The sequence below is a fragment of the Crotalus tigris genome, unplaced genomic scaffold (genome assembly GCF_016545835.1).
Source record: "Crotalus tigris isolate CLP2741 ecotype Arizona unplaced genomic scaffold, ASM1654583v1 scf7180000018653.610581, whole genome shotgun sequence".
NCBI classification, from domain to species: Eukaryota; Metazoa; Chordata; class Lepidosauria; order Squamata; family Viperidae; genus Crotalus; species Crotalus tigris.
This window is the reverse complement of record NW_024097127.1, coordinates 202,481-220,616: the sequence shown is the minus strand read 5'-3', so window position 1 is coordinate 220,616 and position 18,136 is coordinate 202,481. Positions and strand designations below refer to the sequence as shown.

General features: G+C 37.3%; 1 pseudogene; it reads right to left on the bottom strand.

The window, feature by feature from the left end:
- LOC120313387 overlaps positions 1 to 18,136 on the bottom strand; it is a 311,668-nt pseudogene that overhangs the window by 161,820 nt on the left and 131,712 nt on the right.

The following is an 18,136-nucleotide window of genomic DNA, read 5'->3' as shown; positions in this document are numbered from 1 at the left end:
TCTCCCTAGGAACATGAAACATATTCAACATATATTATATGGGATCTAGTTGAAAATTTATTTTGTGTTTTATAGTCTGACAAGATCTGTTTGAATGGAAATGGAAATGAAGCCAGAGTAAATTTAAATTAAATTACCTTGCCAATTTGTTAGACTACATACGAAGTTTAATTGGTATAGCATAACTGATCTGACTCCCCTGTAAAATAAATAATTAAACAATCAATAATGCTTAATCTGAAGGGCTTATTTTTACAATGAAAGCATAGATATCTATGCATGAAAAAGTAATTCATGTTCAGAGGCTGAAGGGGAATTTCAGAAAGGCTTACCTAAAAGCCTTTTGGATAAAAATATTTTCCCCCCAAAATGAAGGAAACTGAATGGATATTACAGCAATTGAATTCCATAAGCAGTTGCCTTTAGCTAGAAATGATTCTTGGACCAGTCTTTCAAAGGTTTGTCTTTATGCAGTCATAAGGTATCAGGGTCTTGCTAGCTGGCTGTTGCTGTTCATTTTAACTCTTCGATTCTTATATTCTTTATTTAATTTCATGTTTTTATCAGGTCTAGTGGACCTGTTGGGTATTCTGTAGCATTTCATAACTCAATTCTCTGGATTTCATTTTATTTTCCCCACACCACCCATTTAAATCTATATACAATATATGTCCCATGGATCCAAAAATTTTCTAATGCTGGAAACACTAGTGTTTAATTTGCCAGCTCACTTTAATTTCTGAATCAATCACTGAAATAACTGCTGTCATAATTACATGGTTCCCAATTAAACCCTATAATTGTTTCTCAACACAGATGCAAAGTTGTTGGCTTACTTGCAGCAAATGAAATTTTCACAGTGTCCCATAATCATTCTAATCACACAGTGTGATTATTATTAAACTGTGCATATAGATAAGGAACTCAGCTCCTGGTTATGGTCTTCTCTTAATTAATATGTTTAAATCAATGAAGGAAAGCTATTAATGGATGCATATGATTGCCAGGTGAGTCTTTAATCAGATCGTGCATACCCTGATGAATTACTTAAAATTCATCAAGAAAAAAAAAACTTCAAAATGATTTGAAAAAAAAATGTACATTCAGTACAGATTAATTATTTTAGAATGGATTTAAAATCCTTGTAGTATTTGTGCAAAACATGCAAGTCAAAGAAGGTATGAAAGTTCAATGTATATCATGGAGAGTGCCACTTATGTTGACTCTATTTAATAAATCTTCTCCAATAAATAAGTTCCTCAGAGACATGGAGGGTTCCAGTTGCATTTCAGCTAAAGTGACCAGAACACTCCTTAGTGATTCTAAGATAGTGCAGGATGATCAAGAATTGAAGGGGTGAGCATTGGTCCATGAGACTATTTCATTCTACTAGGAATATTCTTATCCCATTTGTCATGTAGGTTGGCTTTCCCGTTTAGGGAGATGGTTTTAGAGAGTGGAAGAGCAATTTTGGCCCCATTCATATTGGACATGCTGCTTTTCATAGGTCAGTTTAAGCCTGCAGACCAAAGATTCCTCACTACTACTCTGTTTATTTTGATTATCATTCCAAATGGAGAATGTACTCCAAATTGAGTAAGCACAATGTTAGAGCAAGAAGACAAAATCTATTCTTCTTGGCATGTCTGTTCTTGAGCAATTGGATGAAGTTGGAGAAAACCCAGTACAAACACTGATAAGAGAACAAAATATTTTAAACTGAAACTGTCTTAGCTACATTCTACAGCTATGACTTTAAAATTTTAACTGCATCCTTAATTTGAAGGGTAAAAAGTTCTACCAAAACTTTCAGATTCAAGTTCCTTCCTTCCTTCCTTCCTTCCTTCCTTCCTTCCTTCCTTCCTTCCTTCCTTCCTTCCTTCCTTCCTTCCTTCCTTCCTTCCTTCCTTCCCTAATAGACCTCAGTCCCAAGGAACTTTCATTATTTGATATAAGGAAAATAACATTGAGGGATAGGTGTAATGACAAAAATTTTGATCATTTTTAATTACAGTAGTGGCCAAAATTGTGGAAACCTTTTGGGAAAAGTGTACAGTAGAAATGCTACCTTTGGTTAAGTTTCCACCAATTTTTCTTCTAATTTCTTTATAACTGTAGCCTTGTTCACTTAATAATATTATTTTACATCGCTTTCTGGGCAACCAGTCAACTCTTTGCATCATTACTTTAATTTTATTACATTTTACAAGCTCACTAAATGAAAGAAAAAAAAAACCCAACAACTTGATAGTGATCACATAACACACTGATGAATGTCCTCCTCTCACCTTCAATATATGACATCAGTAACTGAATCCGACTATGATCTGATTGGCTCATCGCCAAAACAAGATGGCATCTGGTTGGCTCTCTAAACATTCATGCTCATTGGCTACAATCAGATGAAGGAAAGCTACCTGATATCAACTTAAGCAAGTTGTGCTTCCTTTTTCTGGTTATTTGACTATAACTTTTCATAGAACATAGTACAGATAATTGAACAAACTATGTTGCATTACATTCTTGATTAAATTATCTTTCCATTGATATATAGTTTTATGGTAATACTCCAAAAAAATGGTGTTATTAGCCATCAAACCTCAAAAGTACACTTTTCCCAAAAGGTTTCCACAATTTTGGCCACTACTGAGAATAGATAATTTTAATTAAATGTACTTTTAATCAAAGCTATTTCATAAGTATGGTTCCAGTCTTGTGGGCATGAATAGAATAGAGCTGGAAGGGACCTTGGAGGTCTTCTAGTCCAGCCCCTTGCTCAAGCAGGAGGACCTTCACCATCTCAGACAGGTGATTGTCCAGTCTTTTTTTTAAAAACTTACAGCAATGGAACACCCACAATTTCTGGGGGTAAGCTGTTCCACTGGTTGATTGTCCTCACTGTCAGGAAGTTTCTCCTGACAGTAGTTTTGTAGCTACTTAGTATCATGTTCTAGAACTAGTATGGCAAGAGAAGTTAATTCCCTTGTAATAACATTAGGTTCCTAAATTCTTAACTATTTCAGCTGAAATACTTCAAGTCACTCTGATCAGAAATGCACAACTTCTTAAACTCAGCACCTGGTTGGTAGTGACAAATCAATCAATTCTAAGTATAGTGAGAAAACTCTGTTCTTCTTAGTGATGGATGAACTCCCTTCAACAAAATGCAGATTTTGTTTGACTCAACAAGGTATTTTCCTTAATGTCATAAAATAATTTGAGCAGTATTTTCCAAATCTAGAAACTCGGTTACGGAGTTCATCAAAACCAAAAGAGATCCAAGCATCTCAGCTATTGCCCTGACACAACATTTCGCCATTACAATAGAATATTTGGTTGGAAGGGAGAGATGAGGATTGAAGACTGATTTGAGTTGGAGGAGGGATTGAAATCCAGCATGGGCCTGCCCCTGAAACTGATTTTTATATTTTGAAACCAGGGTAAATTAAGCATCATCACAGGACCTTTTTCTTCATCTTTGTTTTATCATTTCAACTACTTAAAAAATATAAAAAACCTAATTAATAACAAAATAGGGGGAAAAATTTTGTTCAATGGATACTGGAACATCTATGTCCTTGTATATTTTGGCTTACCTTAAATTGTAGGAGAGACTATATCCTCTTGAAGTAAAGCCACCATTTTCTTGTCCTAAAAAACATTTTTTTAACATGGTAATAAACCAGCTAAAGCAGTGGTTCTCAACCTTTTTATACCGGTGACCCCGGTCGTAAGCATGCGCTGTGCATGCGTGGTGTGCTGCGCATGCATAGTGCCGCTCCCTGCGCTGGCTGAAGCATAGCCGGCAAGGGGCGACAGCAGGCAGGCCCGGACACTCCCGGGCAGCTGCGACAGGCAGGGTGACCACCGGCTGGGCCACCAGCTGATCCAGCCCAAGGCAGGTAAGGTACCCGCTGGGCCCCACGCATGCCAGCAATCCTCCCTGTGCCCACCGCTGCCCCGGTAGGCTTACCTTGGCCACCAGCCATTCGGGGCAGTGACAGGGAGGCCCAGGCGCTCCCGGGTGGCTGCAGCAGCGGCGGCACAGGGCGACCACTGGCTGGGTCACCAACTGGCCCAGCCCAAGGCAGGTAAGGCACCTTCCAGGCCCCATGTGCGCCAGCAACCCTCCCTGCGCCCACTGGCCTCCCACCTCCCACCCCCGGCCTCTTTTACACTTTTTAGTTGCTCAGCAGGGAGGGAAGCTCTGCAGACTGTTCCCCTTGCAGCACCATTTGCAGACTGGGGCTTTTGGCGTGCTCAGCAGGGCAGAGACAGCCCTGGACAATTCCTATTGGCTTTTGAAAGCCATTAGAATTAGACTCTGTTCAAGAGAGTCTATTCTATTGGCTTTCAAAAGCCAATAGAATAAGAGGGAGTAGCAAAGCTAAGGAAAAGGGGAAAAATGGTGGAAAAAATGGCGGATTGCGTTGTTTGGTGACCCCCATGAAATGGTTGTTCGACCCCAAGTGGGGTCACGACCCATAAGTTGAGAACCACTGAGCTAAAGCAACATAGAAAAGTAGTACTGCATACTGAAACAGTATCCTTAACAGAATTTCAGTGAAAATCCAGTTAATGTTGGGAACAATTTTTCTAAGCTTATTTATTCAATGGTATACATCATATTTTATGTTTTTATTTTAACTCAAGGTTAAAGAAAGAAAAAAAAGATAAATACAAAAAATGGAAAGAGGGTCACATAACCAATGCCGATTATCAGCAGACAGCTAGAACATGCAAAGATGAAGTCAGAAAAGCAAAGGCTCAGAATGAACAAAGACTTGCAACAGAAATCAAGGATAATAAAAAAAGTTTCTGCCAATATATTAACAATAAGAAAAAAGTCAAGGAAACTGTAGGCCCACTAAAGAGAAAAGATGGCAAAGAAATAACAGGCAACAGAGAGAAAGCAGAACTGCTTAACTCATACTTTGCATCAGTCTTCACATAAAAAGAAACCATAGTCCAACATACCAAAAAAACCACTGCAAAAGACAAACTAGAAACAAAAATTAAAATAAGCAAGAAAATGGTAAGAGAACACCTATCCGACCTTGATGAATATAAGTCACCAGGACCCAACAGATTACATCCCAGAGTTCTGAAGGAGCTGGCAGATGTTATCTCAGAACCATTGCACCATATCTTTCAAAACTCCTGGAGCACCAGGGAAGTACCTGAGGACTGGGAAGGGCTGATGTGGTTCCCACCTTCAAGAAAGGGGGAAAAAAATGGACCCAGGAAACTACAGACCAATCAGTCTAACATCAATACCTGGGAAGATCCTGGAAAAAAATAATCAAAAAACAGATCTGCGAAAATCTAGAAGCAAACAAAGTTATAACTAGTAGCCACCACGGGTTTGTTAAAAACATATCATGCCAAACCAATCTTATTTCATTCTTCAATAAAGTGACTAAACTAATAGACCAACAAAATACTGTGGACGTAGTATACTAGACTTCAGTAAGGAATTTGATAAGGTAGACCACAACCTACTCCTTGGTAAGCTAGAAAAAGGTGGAATAGACAACATCACCATCAGATGGATCTGTAGCTGGCTGGCAAACCATACTCAATGAGTAGTTCTCAAAGGCACTACATCCACACGGAGAGAAGTAAGCAGGGAGGTACCACAAGGTTGTGTCTTAGGTCCAGTACTCTTCAATATCTTCATAAATTATTTAGATGATGGAATTGAAGGGGAATTCATTAAATTTGCAGATGACACCAAACTGGCAGGAGTAGCCAACACTCCAGAAGACAAACTCATGATCCAAAAAGATCTTGACAAACTTGAACAATGGGCCCTATCCAACAAAATGAGTTTCAATGTGGAGAAAAGCAAAGTTTTACATTTAGGTAGGAAAAATCAAAGATACAAGTACAGATTGGGCAAGACCTGGCTTAGAAACAGCAACTGTGAGACAGACCTTGAAGTCCTAGCAGAGGATCACTTAACCATGAGCCAGCAGTGTGCAGTAGCAGCCAAAAAAGCAAATACAATCCTGGGTTGTATAAACAGAGGCATAGAATCAAGATCACGCAAAGTATTAGTACTGCTTTATAAAACCCTAGTAAGACCACACCTTGAATACTGCCGTCAGTTTTGATCACAATATCACAAAAAAGATGTTAAGAGTTTGGAAAAAATTCAGAGAAGAGCAACTAAGATGATCAAAGGCCTGGAGACTAAAACATATGAAGAATGGCTGCAGGGAGAGCTTCCGGTACGAGGCGACGGCGATGGCGGCTATCTTCTAGCCGTCCAGCTGGCGAAGTGTCAGAGCCGCGGAGCACAGCGTGCATCAGCTGGCCCGCGGCTCGAAATTCCCTTCCCGGGCAAAGGGAAGGGACAGAGAACGCAGGAATAGAGGTAGAACCCCTGAACCCCCTCTGGATTTATTTCTAGAGGGGGTGAAAGGAGTGTTCCCTCGGAGCTCCTGCTGATCTCCGCCTCCCAGCTGTTTTTGCTTCCTAGGAAGCAAAAGAAACTGCCGCTTCTATCTCCGTGTTTATAGTACTTTGGTGAGTAAATTTTAAACGGACAGAGCAGTTTAAAGGATTTTTGTTTTATAATTTAGGTGTTTATTTTTTTTATTATTTGGTTTTGACTATTTTTCCTTCCTTTCTTTGTTATATTAGTGAAAGGATTTAAGATGGCGTTTTGAAAGTGTCGGAGTTTTTTTCTCCTTTCCTTTTTGTTTTACTTTCCCTTTTTAAGGATTGGATTTTGCTTTTGTTTTTGGCATAGAATTTTTTTTTCTTTTGATTTGTTTGCCTTTTTATTCTTTGGATTTTCTCTGGATTTTCAAGGACTATAGTTGTCTCTTTTAAAAAATTCTTTTTCTTTTTCTTTCCTCCTCCCTTCTTGTGTGGAGGGGAAAGGGAAGTGAGAACTGTGCTTTTTAAAATGGCTTCAAAGAGACAGCAGCCTTCTTCAATACCTAAGGTTGTTTCTTCTCCTATAACTTCTACTGCACAATTACAACAACAATCTAAACATGTACCACCGGCTCAGCCACCACCCTCCCCCCCTTTGCCTGGACTTTCAGTACAAGAGGTTAGAGGTATAATGGGAGAGATTGTAGTTCAAATGAGAGAGGAAATGAAGCAATTTGCTACACAGATTAAATCAGAAATTAAATCTGATTTTAAAGAAGAGATAAAGGGGATAAAGACCAAACTGGAAGAAAACAATAATGATTTGCGACAAGATATACTTGCAGCAGTTTCAGGTTTGGCTACCGTGGTGGTCAAGCTGGATGCAAGGCTTGAGGAAGTGGAAAACAAAGTTGATTTTTTTGATGATAAAATTCAAGATGTGGAAAGGAAGGTGGAGTCCTCACAAGAAGACATCTTGATGTTTCAGTACAGACAGATGGAGTATGCTTTGAGGATTAGAGGCCTCAAGGAAGATATGAATCAAGATTTGGTGGAGGTGGTTCTTACTGATCTGGCAGTGGCCTTGGATATGGATAAAGGAGAATTAAGCAGAGAAGTGGAAAAAATGTATAGACTTAACTCTTGGATTGCCAAGCAGAAGAATTTGCCTAGAGATGTGGTGATTTATTTTACAAAGAAGTCCCTGCGGAATGAGGTTATACAAGCCTTTTACAACAAAAGATTCCAGATTGCTGCCCAAGATGTTATCATTCTAAAGGAAATCCCATCCAAAATTTTAAGAAGTAGGAAAGATTTTGCTTTCTTAACCAATGAGCTTAAAGTCAGATCGATGCCATTTAGATGGGAAATTCCGATGGGTATCGTCTTGAGCCATGCGGGGACACGTTATAGATTGAATACAGTTGACAAAGCTAGAGAGTTTTATACTTCGGTCCTGGGTGCAGGCTCAACTCCATCTGGTCAGAAATCTCCGAGTGGCAAGGAGGACGAGCAGCAATCTGAGGCATTAAGTTTGGTTTCCGCTGGGATGATACAAGCTGAAAGGCAACGCCAGATGGAGGTCAAAGAGCAGAGAATGACTCGTGCAGCTTACAAGCGTAAAGAGAAGGAGCAACGTAAAAAAGAGTCTAAAGAGAATTCTTCTGGAAACGCATCACCGCCGGTGGGAGGAGCAAGACCCAAGAGTTATGCAACACATGCAGCACTTTCAGATTTTGATGGTGTCTTCTCCAGGCTGCGTGCCAAGGGAGATGGCAAAGTTTTTGACCTGGAATGTTAATGGCTTGAATTCTCCTCAGAAACGGAAAAAAATCTTTTATTATTTGAAGCAACATACCAATGACGTTATTTGCTTACAGGAAACTCATATCTTACTCAAAGATCAGAAATATCTAGTCAATGCTCGTTTGGGATCTCATTTTGTATCCTTTGCTCCTGGAAAGAAAGGGGGAGTTGTTATATATGTCAAACAAAACCTACCAGCTTGTCTGGTAGAATCTGATCCCCAGGGGAGATATGTGATGATTGAACTTGGTATATATGGTAAGAAGGTACTTATAGTGGGACTCTATGCTCCAAATCAGCAACAGGAACAATTTTATAAGCTGTTACATCAAAAAATAACATTGCTTGACTATAGATCAGTGGTATTAATGGGTGATTGGAATGGTGTCTTAGATATACAAAGGGATAAGAAAGGTTCCTCTCCCTTTCTTAAACAAGCAAGGTTACCTAAAGCCTTTTTTGATATGAAGGAAGACTGGGAATTAAGGGATTACTGGCGGGAATGTAACCAAGAGGAGAGAGACTTCACTTTTTTTTCTGATAGACACCAATCTTTTTCAAGAATCGACTTTTTTTTGATTACTACGGATTTGTATAATAAAGTAAAGAATGTAAAGATTTTTCCTAGATCACTGACGGATCATAGCCCAGTCTGGATGGAGCTGATTCAAGAGAAAGAGGAAAGGAGATCCTGGAGAGTTAATGAAAATTTGTTTAGACAAGAGAAGAATGTTCAAAAGTTAAAGGAGTGTTTAAAGGATTATTTTGTTTTGAATATGTATAAGGGGACCTCAATGTCAATGGTATGGGATGCAGGTAAAGCATTTATGCGTGGTGTTTTGATAAAAATGAATAATTGTCATAAGCGGAACCAGATTCAGAAACGTAGAGAACTTGAAGATGAAATTAAATCAAAAGAAAGGTCCTTGATTTTAAATCCTTCTGATGAAAGTATTAAAGAATCTGTAAAGTTATTAAGGTCACAATTTAACATGTTGATAGCAGATTAAGCTGCAACTAACTTATTGTTTATGAAACAAAATACATTTTATAATGCTAACAAGCCTGGGAGATGGTTGGCTTATCAATTAAGAAAGAAACAGAGACAGAGAATAATAGAGAAAATAAATTACAAGGGTAAACTAGTTTTTCAGAAGGAATTGATCAAAAAATCTTTTTTGGACTACTATCAAAAGTTATACAAATCTACTAACGTGCAACTTCTAGATATAAATAAATATTTAGCTGAGGCAAGTTTCCCCAAATTAACTGAGGATCAGAAACATGAAATTAATGGCTTAATTACTAAGGAGGAAATTGCCTCAGCAATTCAACAATTGAAACTAGGGAAAGCACCGGGTACAGATGAGTTAACAGCTGTTTATTATAAAGCTCTAAAGGAGGAGATGATCCAACCATTAAGTGATCTTTTTAATGGTATCTTACAGGGTTTAGAGATTCCTCCTTCATGGCGTAGTGCTTTTATATCATTGATTCCAAAGGAGGATCAAGATCTTACTTTACCAAAAAATTACAGGCCTATATCTCTTTTAAATGTGGATTATAAGATATTTGCAAAAATTTTGGTAAATAGGCTTATGAGGGTCGTGCATCATCTTGTGCATAAAGATCAATCAGGGTTTATAACTGGAAGGTACATGAAAAATAATGTTAGACAAATTATTAATTTATTAGAATATTTAGACAAGAACAACCAAGTTCCTGCAGGGCTCATATTTTTAGATGCTGAAAAAGCATTTGATCAATTGAATTGGCATTTTATGTTAAGAGTAATGGAAGAAATGAATTTTGGCGAAAAGATATTACAAGCCCTTACGGTAATATATCAAAAACAAACGGCACAACTTATTGTTAATGGAGGTTTGTCGGAGGTTTTTACAATAGAGAAAGGTACTAGACAGGGGTGTCCTTTATCGCCATTGTTGTTTGTTTTAACATTGGAAATATTATTGATTAAAATTCGAGAGTCTCAGGAAATTAAAGGAATAGAAGTTAATAAAAAAGAATATAAGTTGAGAGCTTTTGCGGATGACTTGGTTGTTACTTTGTCGCAACCTGATTATTCTGTAGTAAACTTATTACAGTTGATTCATTATTATGGTTTGGTTTCGGGTTTCAAGATTAATGTAAATAAGACTAAAATTTTACCTAAAAATATGTCTAGTCAGGAGAAGCAGATTTTGGCCAACTTGACGGGTTTTGAGATTGTTAATAAGGTAAAATATTTGGGGGTGATCCTGTCTGTTTCTAATGTAAAATTATTTAAAAATAACTATGAAAGGTTGTGGGTCAGGGTACAGAAGGACTTGAAGAATTGGGAGAAGTTGCAATTATCTCTCATGGGAAGAATTGCAGTGATAAAAATGAATATTCTACCCAAGTTTCTTTTTCTGTTTCAAATGTTACCGATTTTGAAAAATGAGATTAACTTAAGTGAGTGGCAGAAGGGTCTTAATAAATTTATTTGGGCAGGGAAAAAGCCAAGGGTTAAGTTTAAAATTATGCAAGACTTCCGTGAGAGGGGTGGACTCAAGGTACCAAATTTGAAATTATATTACGATGCTGTGGTTTTAACACTATTTAAGTGATTGGGTATTTGACAAATCCTGAGATACTTCATTTAGAGGGATGGGATTTACTTTTTGGGTGGCATGCCTATTTAATATTTAATAAAAAATGGATTGGGTTTTTAAATCTCATATTTTAAGAATCTCTTTACTTAGGACTTGGAGAAAATATTATAAAAGTGATTTTAAAGTTCCATTATGGGCTATACCTTGGCATGCGATAGAAGGAATAAAAAGAGGTGTAAGAATGGATATGGTGTCTTATAGTCAGCTACTTAGATGGGATGGGCAAAACTGGCAGTTAAGACTACGGGAAGACTTAGCGCAAGAAAATATTATTTATTCTTGGTTCCAATATAGGCAACTAGTAGATAAATGGAAGGTGGATTGTAAATTGGGTTTTCTTAGAGAAGATGAAAATCTTATTAAGCAAGTTAAGGATCAAAGACAAACCCATATTAAGAGAATCTATGGGGTATTAGTTGAAATGGATTCAGAATCCGAATTAATTAAAGACTGTATGATTAGATGGGCACAGAATTTTGGTGTCCCAGTCTCATTGGATATCTGGGAAACCATCTGGGTGAGAAATGTCAAATTTACACAAGCACAGAACTTAAGGGAGAATTTTTATAAAATGTTTTATAGATGGCACCTTGATCCACAAAAAATGTCTCTTATGTACCCTGACATACAACCCAAATGTTGGAGATGTGGCTATATGGATGCTTCTTATTATCATATTTGGTGGTCATGTAGAGAGATAAAAGCATTTTGGATTAAGATATGGTGGAATATCCAGAGAATTTTTAAAAGGAGGGTAAAATTTACTCCGCAATTATTCTTGTTGGGTATAGTTACAGATTGTGATACAAAGGAGGTTGTATTGATGTTAAATTTGATTACAGCCGCGAGGCTGTTAGTTGGACAATACTGGAAGAAAGAGTCTTTGCCTACATTGCAGGAATGGTTTCTTAAAGTAGCTTATTTGGCGGAAATGGCAAAGATTTCGGCTTTCTTAAAGCAACAAACGCAAGAGAAGTTTCTTGTCGTTTGGGATAAATGGATAAAATTTATATAATTTAGATTGGGTACAAAAAAATATTATATAGCTTTTTCATAATTTTTATCTTTATATATAGAGAGATATATATACTTATATATATATTTTAATGTTACTTATAGATATTATATAAATTTTTTAACTTAATTTTTTATTTGTTAATTTTCAATTAAGCCTATATTCTGCTCTGGGAAGCTCGGGGGGGGGGAAGGGAGGGTTTATGGTGAGGGGTGGGGGATGGGGTTTTTTTTATATGTAATGTTTAGTTTTTTTTTTTTTTGTATATGTTGTTTTCGTTTTGTATTGTTTTTGTCTTTTTGTAAAATTTATAAAACTTTCAATAAAAAAAAAAAAAAAAAGAATGGCTGCAGGACCAGGGCTTTTTTTTGTCATAGAATGCCCAGAACAGAGTTCCCGCACCTTTTTTGGATGAAACCTTGTAGGGTAGGCAAGGCGGGTTGTATGATGTGTATGAGTTCCAGCACCTTTTCTTTTTACAAAAAAAGCACTGTGCAGGACTAAAGAAAAGAAGAAACAGGGGCGACATGATAGCAGTATTCCAGTATTTGAGAGGCTGCCACAAAGAAGAGGGGTCATGTTATTCTCCAAAGCACCATAGGGCAGGACAAGAAACAATGGTTGGAAACTGAATAGAGAAGCAACCTAGAATTAAGAAGAAATTTCCTGACCAAGAGGACAATTAACCTATGGAACAGCTTGCCTCCAGAAATCGTGGGTGCTCCATCACTGGAGGTTTTTAAGAAGAGGCTAGACAGTCACTTGTCTAAAATGGTATAGGTTCTTCTGCTTAAGCAGGGGCTGGACTAGAAGACTTCCAGGGTCCCTTCCAGCTCTATTCTATTCTATTATATTTAATGTTTCATCATTTCCATGAAGTTGTTAAATATAAACACAAAGTTGTATGTACCACAATAATCAACACTACTATCTTGATGGAAGTATTCTAAATAACATACATATTAATTATTATATAGAGCTTCATCTAGCTAAATGGATGGAAGCAATGGATGGAAACTGATCAAGGAGAGAAGCAACCTAGAACTAAGGAGACATTTCCTGACAGTTAGAACTATTAATCAGTGAAATGACTTGCCTCCAGAAGTTGTGGGTGCTCTAACACTGGAGGTTTTAAAGAGGAGATTGGACAACCATTTGTCTGAAACAGTGCAGGATTTCCTGCCTAAACAGGGGGTTGGACTAGAAGACCTTCAAGGTCCTTTCTAACTCTATCATTCAATTCTATTCTAAAACCAATTATTTCTATAGTCTTAAGGATTTGGATGTGTGTATGGAAATCTGCATTAGGGTGTGATTTTTTCATTGCCTTAAATATTTTGTATGCTACACAAACAATAGAGAAGTATCAATTTACATTTTCAAAATGTAATAATAAGTTTTAAAAATAACATCAATAGCTGGAATTGACACTTGACATTCTAATTTTGCATCAGTAAAACATGAAATAAGTGTTTTCTGAGTAAAATAAAGACAGGAAATAATATATATATGCTATCTATTCTAGTAAATAACAAACAAGCAAAGTTTGTGTCACCTTAAAAATAAATAAATGAAATTACCTGCTTCTCTTTCATTCTACATTCTCACCTGCTACTTATGCCATTTCCAATGTTTTTTTATGTCTTATTGTAAATAATCATGTTTGGGATAAACCCTCTGGGTTACCATACCATACCATACTATACCATACCATACCATACCATACCATACCATACCATACCATACCATACCATACCATACCATACCATACCATACACTACCCCACCCTACCCTACCCTACCCTTCACTACACTACACTACACTACACATATACAGATTTAACTCCTTTATTTCAACTGCTTGCTCTTCATTTGAGAATTATAAAGTTTTGTTATTAGACTCAATAATACTCAGAATAATATAAATAGAAGATACCTTGCTGATAGTGTAGCAAGGGAGAATCTTTTGCAGTACAATTCAAAAGCACTTCTGATTTTTCTGAATTCTCTGAATATATGACATCAGATGGCTCTTGAATAAAAACAGGACTGTAACAAATTTGTTCATCTATGATACAAAACATATTAAACAGATTTAAAACATATTTTACTTAAAGACAATTCAGAATGTAACTAGTTTTCCAGCCAAACTTTAGATATCTTTTATATACTGATAGTTTTTTGCAAAGTATTCTCTCTTAATGAGTTCTACATGAAAGAACTAAACCATTTTGAGATATCTAATTTTTTCTCTCTATTCAAAAGCAGCTAATATGGCATTTATCATAAACAAAGTTCTACGTAGTAATAATAACAATAACAACAATACTCCAAAGTGGAAAGTATCCTTTCTTTCCTTCCTTGAGGGCTTTTAACTTAACCAACCATGTGTTGAGATATCCATCCAGTGTGAGTTTAAACACAATATAAATATACAATGTTTATGTGCCCTTAATGTTCACTTATCACCTTGCTACTTTATTTCCAAGGCTGTAAAAATATAAGATATTTTGTGCCTTTCATTTATTTCAAAATCTTACAAAGTGAAATTGCTTTCAGTTTTTCCCAGATAGTCTGCGGGCAATTTCCTCTTCCCATACAACTGCAAACGTTTCATGCCTGATTAATAATAGCAGCTCATTTCTTGAATATTTATGTAGGGTTTATTTACATAATAAAGGTGAGCACATGCACTTGCTTTTAGCCTTGCTTCAGAATGTTGCCTATATCTGACTAACCTAGAATTAAAACTAACCAACCTTAGAATAATAATAATAATAATAATAATAATAATAATAATAATAATAATAATAATAATGAATAACTCAGGACATGGCTATCAAACATCAAAAACATCTGCCAGACTATCCCACCTCCTTTACATGGATGATCTGAAGCTGTATGGAAAAACATCATCTGAAATAGAATCGCTTGGAGGTCATCAAGTCCAGCCCCCTGCTCAAGCAGGTAACCCTATACCATTTTGAACAAATGGCTGTCGAGTTTCTTCTTAAAAACCTCCAGTGTTGGAGCATTCACTGCTTCTGGAGGCAGGTTGTTCCACTGGTTAATTGTTCTAACTGACAGGAAGTTTCTCCTTAGTTCTAGATTGCTTCTCTCTTTGGTTAGTTTCCATCCATTGCTTCTTGTCCTGCCTTCATGTGCCTTGGAAAATAGCTTGACTCCCTCTTCTTTGTGGCAGCCCCTGAGATATTGGAACACTGCTATCATGTCCACCCTCGTCCTTCTCTTCATTAAACTAGATATACCCAATTCCAGCAACTGTTCCTTATATGTTTTAGCCTCCAGTCCCCTAATCATCTTTGTTGCTCTTCTCTGTACTCTTTCTAGAGTCTCAACATATGTTTTACATCATGATGACCAAAACTGGTTGCAGTATTCCAAGTGTGCCCTTACCAAGGCATTGTAAAGTGGTATTAATACTTCACGTGATCTTGATTCTATCCCTCTGTTAATGCAGCCTAGCACTGTGTTGGCTTTTTTGGCAGCTGCAACACACTGCTGGCTCATATTTAAATGATTGTCCACCAGGATTCCGAATCCCTCTCACAGTTACTACTATTGAGCAAGGTACCCCCTATACTATACTTGTACATTTGGTTTTTCTTGCCTAAATGTAGAACCTTACTTTTTTCAGCATTGAATTTCATTTTGTTAGATAGTGCCCAGTATTCAAGTCTGTCCAGATCTTCCTTTATCCTAAGCCTGTCTTCTGGAGTGTTGGCTATTCCTGCCAGCTTGGTGTCTTCTGCAAATTTGATGAGTTCCCCATCTATCCCCTCATACAAGTCATTGATGAAGATGTTGAAGAGCACTGGGCCCAGGACAGAGTGCTGGGGCTCTTCACTACACACTTCCCTCCATGTAGATGTGGTTCTGTTGAGGACCACATGCTGAGTATGGCCGGTCAGCCAGCTACAGATCCATCTGGTGGTGATGCTGTCTATCCCACATTTTTCTATCTTATCAAGTAGTAGGTTGTGATCTACTTTGTCAAATGCCTTACTGAAGTCCAAGTAAATTATATCCACAACATTCCTCTGGTCCACTAATTTTGTCACTTGGTCAAAGAATGCAATAAGATTTGTCTGGCATGATCTGTTTTTGACAAACCCATGTTGGCTTTTAGTAATGACTTTGTTTGCCTCTAGGTGTTCACTGATTCGTTGTTTGATTATCTTTTCCAGAATCTTCCCAGGTATTGAGGTCAGGCTGATAGGTGTGTAATTTCCTGGATCCATTTTTTTTCCTTTTTTACAGATGGGAACTACATCAGCTCTTTTCCAGTCCTCTGGTAGTTTCCCAGTGCTCCAGGATCTTTGAAAAATATAGTGCAATGGTTCTGAGATCACATCTGCCAGTTCCTTGAGAACCTTGGGATGTAATCCATCTGGTCCTGGTTATTTGAACTCGTCTAGGCCGGACAGGTGCTGGAGAGGTGCTCACTTACCATTTTCCTGCTTATCTTAACTTGTATTTCTATTCTGTTTTTTATGGCACTATTTTTGATAGGTTGGTCTGTTTTTTCCCTTTGTGTAAAGACAGATGTGAAAAACGAGTTAAATAGTTCTGCTTTCTCCCTGTTGCTTGTCACCTTCTTGCCACTTTCACCCACTAATGGACCAGTCGTTTCCTTCACTTTTTTTTGTTTCTTACATGTTGAAAGAAACTTTTTTGTTATTTTTGACTTTTGTCACAAGCCTTAGTTCATTTTGAGCCTTAGCTTTCCTCACTTCATCTTTGCAGGCTCGGGCTATTTGCTGATATTCTGACTTAGTTATATGTCCCTTTTTCCACTTTCTATACTTGTCCTTTTTATCTTTCAATTTATCAGACTAGTGTAGAATGATCCTTCAAGAAATTATCTAAACCATAGTAAATGGATTACCATAACAAAATGAACTAAATAGGACTAGATGGATATAACAGTGAAGATTGCTGTGACTAAAGTGTCATCTTTTTTTTCTCCTCTATGTCTTTAATTGAGGCCATTTGCCTTCCAACAACACCTACAGTCCATAGGACAACAGTGAAATCATCTTTAAAAGCAAGTTAATTTAAGAGTGTACATATTATTAAATAATAAGATCTTATATCTGGATTTTATTTATTTACTGTGGGGGGCCTTGGTGCTTTCTGAATTTCATGGTTTTCTTCCAGACATTTCATTACCCAAATAGGTAACATCATCATTGCATTTATTTATTTAACATATTGATATAGCTGCCCAACTCACATGCAGGTGACTCACTTACACTTGATACAGTGTATTCAGATCTACATCAATCTGACATTGTCTCTGCTCCTTCCTTCATTGGTATAGGCTGTCCACCATTTCTTGAATGCAAAAAGAGACATTATCCTCCACTCCATCTCTCTCTCTCTCTCTCTCTCTCCCTCCCTCCCTCCCTCCCTCCCTCCCTCCCTCCCTCCCTCTCTCTCTCTCTCTCTCTCTCTCTCTCTTTGAATTAATGTTGATTTTTGACTTCTTGGCCAAATTTCAGAAGCATTTTGTCATTGCTTTCTTTCTAGGACTGAGCTTTCCACCCACTGCAAAAACACTCCATCTTTGTTCTGAAATTTCAAAAGTACTGTTTTCCATCTTGAACCATCTTAAACTTTTCTAACCATTTATATGACTGTGCTTTATTCCACAACCCAGTTGTGATTGGCTACTCCATCCAGTAATATACAGCCATTTCATTATGGTCTCCTTTTCTTAGCTGGTTGACAACTTCCTTTTTTGTTTGTTTCTTCCAGTTGATCCTGCAATGGTTATGAAGACCACAGTGTGTATAATATCTTCTGGCCACCATTTTGTCTCTTCCTCTTTGAGAGCAGACCTTAAATCTACCATTACTTCTCCTACTGGTTCTGTTTTTGATTTGTGTCCTTACAGGGTGAATCGTGCTCTACATTTTTTGCCATGTTTTGCCTACTGGAAATGGCTTCCTTTTGTCCTTCTTCCACTCCCTTTCCACTGCTTTTTTTTTTAAAAAAAAAAAAACCTTTAAGGTGCAACACAGATATGTTAAAACAAAGCTACAAACCTTCAGTGAATGCTACTTTGCTTCTATAAAACTGGAGCATCCTGCTGAAAATTGATTAGCAGCTAAACCTGAGAATTAAACCATGAATCTATGAAATGGAAGGCCGGTGTACAGAAAAAACTGCAGCCCGGGATCTGTGTGTGGCCCACAACTATCTTTTTTAAAGTCTCTGATATGTTTATATCAATGTGATTCAAATTTCTG